This window comes from Papio anubis, chromosome 8, assembly GCF_008728515.1.
Source record: "Papio anubis isolate 15944 chromosome 8, Panubis1.0, whole genome shotgun sequence".
Taxonomy (NCBI): domain Eukaryota; kingdom Metazoa; phylum Chordata; class Mammalia; order Primates; family Cercopithecidae; genus Papio; species Papio anubis.
This window is the reverse complement of record NC_044983.1, coordinates 123,858,769-123,868,252: the sequence shown is the minus strand read 5'-3', so window position 1 is coordinate 123,868,252 and position 9,484 is coordinate 123,858,769. Positions and strand designations below refer to the sequence as shown.

The following is a 9,484-nucleotide window of genomic DNA, read 5'->3' as shown; positions in this document are numbered from 1 at the left end:
TGAGATAATTGAAAATATATAAAAACAATATATATCAAAGGGCCTTTAAACTCTCCATTTCCATACAAATATTGGCAGTCTTTGTAAAGGTGGAATTATGTATGGGATAAGGGTGGCACTTGGTAGCTTAAAGAAAGCACCTAGGATGTAGCAGTTTCTATGCTGAACATTGAGGATGTGTCAGTGTATCAAACACAGTCTCAGCTGTTTGGTGGACTATAATTTAGCATTGTCCTTATGTCATCTTTCCGTTGCTCTCTGATCCTGGACTTTACTATGACATCAGTCTGGAGAGGTGGGGACAGTGCCCATCCTAGAGCTGGAGGCTTGGCACAATGAAGAGGTCAGTGTCTTTTGCTTTTGTCCCATTTGTGAATCCTTATGCTTGTTGATGTGTCCCAGGGTTGTGCCTGGTGGATTTACTGTCATCCATGCAGAAACAACTCAGAGCATTTTTTCCAACCTGTTGCAGTGATGTAGAACAATAAATGGCGGCAACTAGGAAAGGGAGAAGAGGACCTAGGAAGAGGAGAGAGGGCATATGAAGCAGAGCTGTGGAGAGGGGAGCCGTGGTGCTAATTAGAGCAGATGAGCCTTGTGCATGGTAACTAGAAGAGCCCTGAAGGCTTGTCTCATCAAATCCCTCCATCGATGAGATTAGTAAATCAAGGTTCGAGACAGGAAGTAACTCACCCAGAGCCTCACATCACACTCACCAAATGGCCAATTTCTTTTTACCTGACCATTAAATGGTGATACTTCTTTTGATATTTTTCACCTTAAGTGGAGCTCCAACCATCTTGTATAACACAGTGGTTAAGAACAAGGGTGTTAGTGCCACGCTGTCTGAGTTCAAATCCCAGTTCTGCTTCTTAGTACCCAAGTGATCTTAGGGAAACACTTAACCTATTTGCATCTCAGTTTCTTCATCGCAGAAAAGAGATTGTCTCTGTGCTTTTAGAACAAAATGTGTTAAAACATATAAAACCATAGAACAGTGTGCCTAGAATGCAATATGTGCTATGTAAGAGTTTGCTATCTACATATGGGTAGATATGTGTAATTGTTGTCAAGTCATCCCTCAAATATTACTCAAATTAAGCAAGCAAATTTAATAAACAATTTATTTCCTCCTCATTTATTACTCAACTGTTCTCTTTTATCTGTTCTAAATGTTCATTCTGTTAAAGTGGTGTGTTTATTAAATACACTTCAGGAAGTGGGCTGGGTTTATATATACAAATCCATTCAACAAATAGATTTTTATCAAGGTTGGAGGAATGCCATCCCCCAGAACACGTCTGCATTAACACCTACTTAGGACAGTATTAACAACTCAAAAAGTTTCTCCCCAAAGAAGTGCTGACTCAAGACAGGGAATGCCAATGAAGTTAGGATGGAAGCTGGGCTTCCGAGCTCTCTAGAAAGCAATATGCATTCTTACTGTAGTCACATGTTTTCCTCTTGCAGGACAAGTTGAGTTTCACTTTAGCTTCATTGAAAGACAGAGAGAATCAATAGAAATCCCTAAATCAAGTGAAGTATCTCTTTTTATTTTCAGCCATTCAAGTTGAGGGCAATGTATTCTCTCTCTTCCCTGCTGGAGGCACAAAATGGCCCTCACTGCTGCTTGAGGGGAAAGAAGGAGTAAAAGGAAGGAAGGCCCCAGGTCCTGCATAGGTGCACCTTAAGTGGAGCTCTAACCATCTTGTATAACACAGTGGTTAAGAATAAGGGTGTTAGCACCAGACTGTCTGAGTTCAAATCCCTCCTCTCCATCAGGTGTCCCTGAGAGCTCCCCTCCTTCAGGTGTCCCTGAGAGCTGCTTTGTCTCGCACTCCCAGGGTGACACTTGGCTGGGAAATTCAGTTACCGTGATAATGGAGGGAGTGTTCCGGATTGAGAAAGGTCAAGTGGTAATAATAAGAACTGACATGTATTGACTACTGACTCTGCCAGGCAGTGTTCTCAGTCATTCACATACATATATTCATGTCACCTTTACAACAACCGTCTGAGGGGCTACTATAAGTATTCCCATTTTGCAGAAGAAGAAATTGAGAGCCAGAATGTTAAGAAAATGAGTTCAAAGCCACACTGCTAGGAAACGGTAGAGCTAGAATTCAAACCCAGACCAATGGACTCTGGAGTCCATCTTATAAATTAGTTGATCCTCAAAGTATGACATAAGGACTGGTGCTGTCCCCATGACCTGTTAGCAATGTGTGATGGGATAATATAGAAACTTAGAATAAGCTGTAGAAAATTTTATAGCAATTTGCAATTATCCTGGCATCCAAGACTGTGACCACTAGATTCATCTCAGTGAACATGGTATAGGGCCATTCTCATGTGTGAAACTCACATAATGAGGTACATGGGGTGTAGGCCACACGTTAATCATGCACAGTAGGATGACATTGTCCATGAGCGATTGGAAATTTTAAAACGAGTCCTTCAGCAGAGATGGTTTTGCTTTAAAACATCATGCTATACAGCCTGCAAAAACTCAGCCCTTGCCATGGATGCAATGAACCAGTTAGGCATAAATGCATATAGTGAAAGGAGCATTGAATCGGGAATCAGAAGGTAAATGATGGGCATGATCAATAATGAGATGATATGGCATGTTAGAAGTTAATAAGTGCCATGGAAAAAACTTACAGAGAAGGGCAGGGAAAACAAATCAGGAGACAAGGAGGGGTGTGTAGTGTTCAGCAGGGAAGTCGTTAGGACAGTGTGTGATCATTTCCCCCAAGCAGATAAGCCTCTTGGTAAATGTTTAATTTTGCCTTGACTTCTCCCTGCCTTTCCCTATCATACGTCCTGGCTCTCCTATTTTCTTTCTGAATCAAAGCATAATAGGCAATTCATTCTGTGCTGACCAGGAAAGCCCAGTCCATCCTAATATGTGCTCCAAAGCTAAATTATGGGTTTGGAACAGATGATCTCCAAGATCTCTTCCAGTTCTGAAACCCTATGACTCTGGCTAAAAGAGCTATGATATGTTACTCTCAAGGGACTAAACTTTTATGTCAGAGAGGTTATTTTGATGTGATTCATTCGTTCATCCATTCATTTGCTTAATGGACACTTATTGATCACGTTTTATGAATCAGGCACCGCCTTAAGCCCTGATGTTGCGGAGACACATGAAGTACAGACTTTGCCATTGAGAATTTCAGAGTTCGGCGAGAGAGCCAGACATTTAAATAAAAATGACACTGCCTCTTAAGTGCTACAATAGATGTCTGTACAGAGTATTGTGAGAATACAGAGGAGGGAGCATTTATTCCTCTGGGTGGCGGGAAAGTGATCATCAAGGCAAGATTGAGAGGTTGTAACATGTACTTCAGGTTTTGAAGGATGAAGAGTTGACCTTCTTGACTAGGGAGGAGAAAAGCCAGTTCAGGCAGGGAAGTAGATGTGAAAACATCACAATGGGTGACATATTTAGGGAACAGATTAGTAGCTTAGTCTGCTTGAAAGGTAGTATGCAAATACAGATCCTGACTGGTGAGAAAGTGACAGGACCAGATATGAGACAAGGCTAAAAATATTTGTTTTTTGTGGTTGTGTTGTGAATATGTTTTTTCCCCAGGATGTGATTTAGGACACACACAGACACACACACAGGTGTGCACAAAGTCACCATTGTCCCTCTTCGGTCTCCAGGTCCTCATTTATTACAAGGTGTAGGATCCCTTGATCATTAAACTGTAACCTCCGTTAGTAGTTCACCATTAGCCTCCCAGAGCATAGTTGACTGCTGGCAACATATAAGCGCTCGAGTTTTGTGAATTAATAAATGGATCAATCAATAAATGAATTAATCAATTATCACTAATATTTGTATCTCTGTTACTTCTATAATCTTTTATTTTTTTGTTTATGGTTTTGAATGAACCATTTGTCTGCATCCCCCTGACAAAGGAATATTTGTGGGTTGATCATATCTAAGAATATACTTACATTTTTTGTTTTAAATAGGCCTGCAGATGTCAGAGCATTCAGGAGCCATTGGTGGGGGACCAGAGTAGAAAATAAAGGAGGAAAAAAAAAAAGAAAAACAGAGAAAATCTTGACTTTCAAATTGTTTTTGGTGATGGAGGACCAGCTGTCTGTCATTCATTATTTTTTCCCCACTTCCATATCTATGGATTAGAATTGAATATATTTTTCTAAGACATCACTTCTGCAGTGATCACGTTTGGATTTTATCTCTGTCATACTCACAAAAATAGAAATGGGCTCTAGAGTAAGGCACAGCAATCTCCTTCTTGGCATGAACAGCTTATAGTAAGTTTCAAAAAGTGCTCAATTTTCAAAAGCACGTTCTAGATGCTCCTCACTCCCAGAAATGACTTCATCCTCTTAGATGGCAATTTTTGTAGTACTCTTTTTATGAAATTTTTTTAACATAAAGAAGGTAGAACAAGTACTCCAGTGAACCTTCATGTATCAGTCACTCAGCTTCAAAGATAATCAACATTTTGCCAGCATCACCTCCTACATAGTAGCACCTCCCCTCAATTTTGTTTGCCTGTTTCTTTGCTTGCTGGATTTCCTTAAAGCAAATCCCAGATGTCATGTCATTTCATATGTAAATGCTTGGTATGAATTTCTGAGTGATAATGTCATGTTTTCTTTGCATAGCTTCCCCAGCACCATGACAGTAATGCACCTAACAGAATTAACAGCAATCTCTTAATTTTGTCTTATATACAGTTCATATTCAAACGTTCCTGATTATCTAGAAGACATCTTTTACAGTTGGTTTATGCATATTGAAACTAAGCAAGATCCACCCATTGTATTTTAACATCGCAATTTTAGGCTGTTTATTTGAAATATTTACTTTTTTCCCCCTTATCTAAAAGCTAAAAGGCTGAAATATGCAAGGAAAGGGGAAATAAAAGCTGCCAAAGCACAGCCTGCTGCAACAGCACCATTTTTTTAATAAAGATTTTCACTCAATGCCTGCTGGTGGCAATCCATAATATGCAAATAGGAAATGGAGTCAATATGTCTTAAGCACAAGACTTCACATTCTTCCTTCTAGGAATACAAATCAAGGGAGACACACTCAGGTGAATACTCAAAAGGGGATCACTATGATCATCTCTTTTAGTCTGGATTCATTTCTATTTTCCTTGATAACTATTATAACAATAATGCCATCTTATAGTCTCATATAGTGCTTTAGTGTTTACATGGTATTCCCATATCGATTCAATTTACTATAATATATAACCAATAGTTCACTATGAAAAATACTTCATCTCATGGTATTCTTCAACTGAGCCAGTGAAGGAAGACAGAGCAAATATAATCTTCCCTTTTCTACAGATGTGGGGAAAGGCTCAGGAACAAGCAACTAAGGCCTCACAGCAAGTTGGTGGGGCAGAACATTTGATTCCAGTTCAAGCGATATCAAGAACAAAAACCTTTCGATCAAATATACTGTGTCTTAATTTAGTGTAGAAAAGCTCAGGACCAACCTCCTGCAAAACACACTTCAGCCAGCTGCTGGATGGTGAAATATTATTTATTTCCTTTAGGACATCATCCAACTTTGGTATCACTCTATATACCCATTACTGAACAAAGCCTTGTCCCCATATACCCTTTCCAGGGTCAATGTGCCAGGTGCCTTCCCCAATCCCACATTACCATTGAAAGCACTGTAAAGGCTTAATTTTTTAGCAATTCATCCCACAAATCCAAAGGGGAAATTTGTACAAATTAGGTTAAAGCACTCATGGTAGAGATATCTAATGCTTATTCATATTCAGTTTTGTTCCATTTCTGTGAACATGGAAGAATTATACTTTCCCATTCCCCTTATAGTTGGGCAAGGCCATGTGACTATCCTTCTCAATGATTCTGGAGAGAAGTATTAGATGTTCTTCCTATCACCCCAATTAAAATCTAACATAAGACCCTCCAGCATGTTCTTCCTCTGCATCAGTGAGTGTGAAGGTGGCTTTGTATTAAAATGACAGCAGCAAAAATCAAAGTACCCTGGGATCATGAAGTACAAAGGATTGTAACTCTAGGGTCACCTTGGACCTGCAGTATATGACAGGTGAGTGGAAAATAAGCTTTTGGTTAAATCACTAAAATGTATGCTTTTCTTATCACTGCAGTCTAATTTAACCTATCTTCATTAGTACAGGACTCATTCTTCAAGGCACTTTACTTGTTATTGGCTGAAAAAGTGTCATTAAAGACCATACCATTCAACAATGACTATGAGACATACAGTGGCCCCTAGAGTTGAGTAGTACATAGTGGCGAATCATAAGCAACAACCCTATCAGCAATTTTACTAAGTGACATCTTCGGAAAATATTCACTTATTTACCCATTTAACAATAATTAATTGAGCACTTACTATGCACCGGGCATAGCTTCGGGCTGAAGTTACAGTTGAGTATAAGGCAGTTATGATCTTTGACCTCATGAACTTTAAACTCTATGCAGATGAAAAGATAATTAGAAATACAATTTAAATATGTGGTTTAAAGATCTTGCTTTGGGATCATATAACAAGAGAACTTAATCAGTTTATCCCAAAGATTATAGAAATCTTCCATCCAAGGAAGACCTACTTGAGTTGGGATTTAAAGTTTAGTGAAGAGAAGATTGAACTCAGAAAGGATGGAGAATCCAGCCAGAAAGAGAGCACAGCATACGGGAAAGTTCAGTTTAGTTTATGCAGAGGGAGAAAAGAACCAGGGTATCTGGAGTGTAGGAGGTAGACTGAAGGCAAAAACCCATGAGGGTGGTAAGAGATGAGTTTTGAAAGGAATAAGGGAGTGAGACTGTGCAGAGAGCAATGCAGATCAGTTAAAAATGTGGGTTTTACCATAAAGACAATGGGAAGCCAATGAAGTGCTTTAATTTTCATAATGATATGAAATGTTAACCTTGCTGCCATAGATAATAAAATGGAGACACCAAAAGAGGAAGCAAGAACCATTTGAAAAGTCATAGTAGTAATCCAGATGAAATAGAAATGGTGGCCGGGTGTGGTGGCTCACACCTGTAATCCCAGCACTTTGGTGAGGCCAAGATGGATGGATCATCTGAGGTCGCGAGTTGGAGACCAGCCTGACCAACATGGAGAAACCCCATCTCTACTAAAAAGACAAAATTAGCCAGGCATGATGGGGCATGCCTGTAATCTCAGCTACTTGGAAGGTTGAGGCAGGAGAATTGCTTGAACCTGGGAGACAGAGGTTGTGGTGAGCTGAGATCATGCCACTTGCACTCCAGCCTGGGTAACAAGAGAGAAACTCCATCTCAAAAAAAAAAAAAAAAAAAAAGAAAGAAAAGAAAAAGAAATAGTAAGTTAAGATAGAAATGGAAATGAAGAGAAGTAAAATTATTTGAGAAACATTTAGGAGAAAGAGATAGGGTGATGAATACTCCCTGTATGCCTGGGACAGGGGGATTGTCAGTGCTAAAACTTGGATAATTCTGGGCAAACCAGGAAGAGTTTGTCAGCCTATATAGACACAAGTGAGCTGATGGTTGGCTAGGCATGAGGATTGAGGAAGAGGATGGAGTCAACTTGGATATTGAATGAATGGTGGTGCCATTTACTGAGATAAAAGACTTGGAATAAAAAGCAGCTATGAGAGAAAAGAGATGATTTAAAACGAGTTTAAGATATATAACCATGTGGAAATGTCAAATAGTTTAAAACATGGGTAATTCTGATGTACTATTATTAATTATAGATAACATTTGAATACCTTCTTTGTGCAAGGAACTGTTATAGCCTCCTGGCATATTATATGAACTAAATATTTGTGTCCCTTCAAAATTGCTATGCGGAATTCCTAACTCCCAATGTGATGGTATGATAAGATGGAGACTTTGGGAGGTAATTACATCATGAGGGTGGAGCCACGAAAAACAGGATTAGTGCCCTTATAAAAAGGCACCAAAGAGCTTGCGTATTCTACCTCTACTCTCCACCATGTGAGGATACAAAGAGAGGATGGCCATCTGCAAAACAGCAAGTGAGCTTTTTCCAGGTGCCAGAACTGCTGGTCTTTCATCTTAGATTTCTCAGCCCCCCAGAATGGTGAGAAATAAATTTCTGGTGTTTAAATCACTCAGTCTATGGTAGCCTGTTAGAGGAGCCCAAACTAATACAACATAGTTCGACTTTATTATTCCTTTCAGTAGCCAAGAGTGTGAAACTACATTTCACAACAGAGGCAAATAAGTTACTCTGGTTAAACACTGTTTAAAAATGATGGAGCTGGAAGTGAAACACAAATTAACCTGGATTTAAATGTAACCATTCCTGTTTTCTAGTTATGTGACCCCAAGGTCAAGACTCAGGGAATTTGGTCAACTGAAGCAGAGCAGATCCAGGCCAGGTAACACCTTCAGCCTCGTTCACTCCCATTTTGTCCTTGCTGTGCTGCCCTGGGCTACAGTTTTCCCAAACACACCAAGCACAGTCTTCTTCATTGACTTCATGTTAGTATCCTTCACCTTGAATACTTTCCTCCCACTTATCTGTGCAATTGCTCCCTGAGATCAGTGGGTCTCTGCTTACCTGTCACCTCCTCAAAGGGGGTCTCCCTTCACTTACTTGTTTATTTTGTGTATATAATTTATACATTTATTTTTGTCTCGTCTCCATTGTGTAGACTTAAAGTTCCTTGAGATCATAAAGTTTCTGTGTCTTGTTTATTTCTGTATTTCTACCACCTTACCTAAAATAATCTGGCACATAGTAGCTACTCAATATATTTTTGTTAAATTGAATAAATATTCACAGGTAGCTAGAACTGGGGCCCCAAGGAACTAGTCTCCGAAGACACAAGGATTCCGATGCAGGGGAAAAAAAGGGGAGCTAGGTACCTACAACCAAAATATAAATTAGAACTTAATCTCAGACTAAGGTGGAGGCCCAGTTACTGGGACTGAAGACAAAAGTAAGGGTGAAGCAAGAGAAAGTTGCTTCTGTATCCCCAGAAGGACTAATCTGGGGCTTTTAAAAACCCCTTGAAAAGCGATAACATTGGTGCAAAAGCCTGAGACTGAGCAGAGCTTTTGGATGAAAGACAAGAATCTTCATTAGTGCTAAGAAGCCTGGCAGAAACAGGACACTTTCAGTTCATTACCAGACAGAATGTGAAACATGAAAAACATCTTTAACTTTCTTCAAATGCGGGCATCTATGACTCAATCTTGTAGTATTTCGTTTATTTGGTAAATAAGATATAAACATTTTACTGGAAGAGCCCAGTAGAACAGTGTGTAAAAATAACAGAAAGCACTCAGCTCCTTTAATTGTGCATCTTAATGTGGTATAAGGACATTTGTCACTCCAATGCACTTTCCTTGGTGCCCACCCCAGTTGTTTCAGGAAGTCCGGTCAATCTTATGGGAAATCAAGCAGTGGTAAGATTCTATAGTCGTCCTAGTCTAGACTCCAATATTGATCACAGAACAG

The 9,484-nt window shown here is 39.5% G+C and overlaps 1 long non-coding RNA gene across 1 annotated transcript; it reads right to left on the bottom strand.

Annotated features, from left to right (window-relative positions):
- Nucleotides 1-210: 210 nt before the first annotated feature.
- On the bottom strand, nucleotides 211-7,121 carry LOC116276411. Its single transcript, XR_004185935.1, has 2 exons — nucleotides 6,398-7,121; nucleotides 211-519 (listed from the first exon to the last, which is right to left on the bottom strand). It is a non-coding gene; the product is annotated as an uncharacterized LOC116276411 (long non-coding RNA).
- Between the last annotated feature and the right edge of the window lie 2,363 nt (nucleotides 7,122-9,484).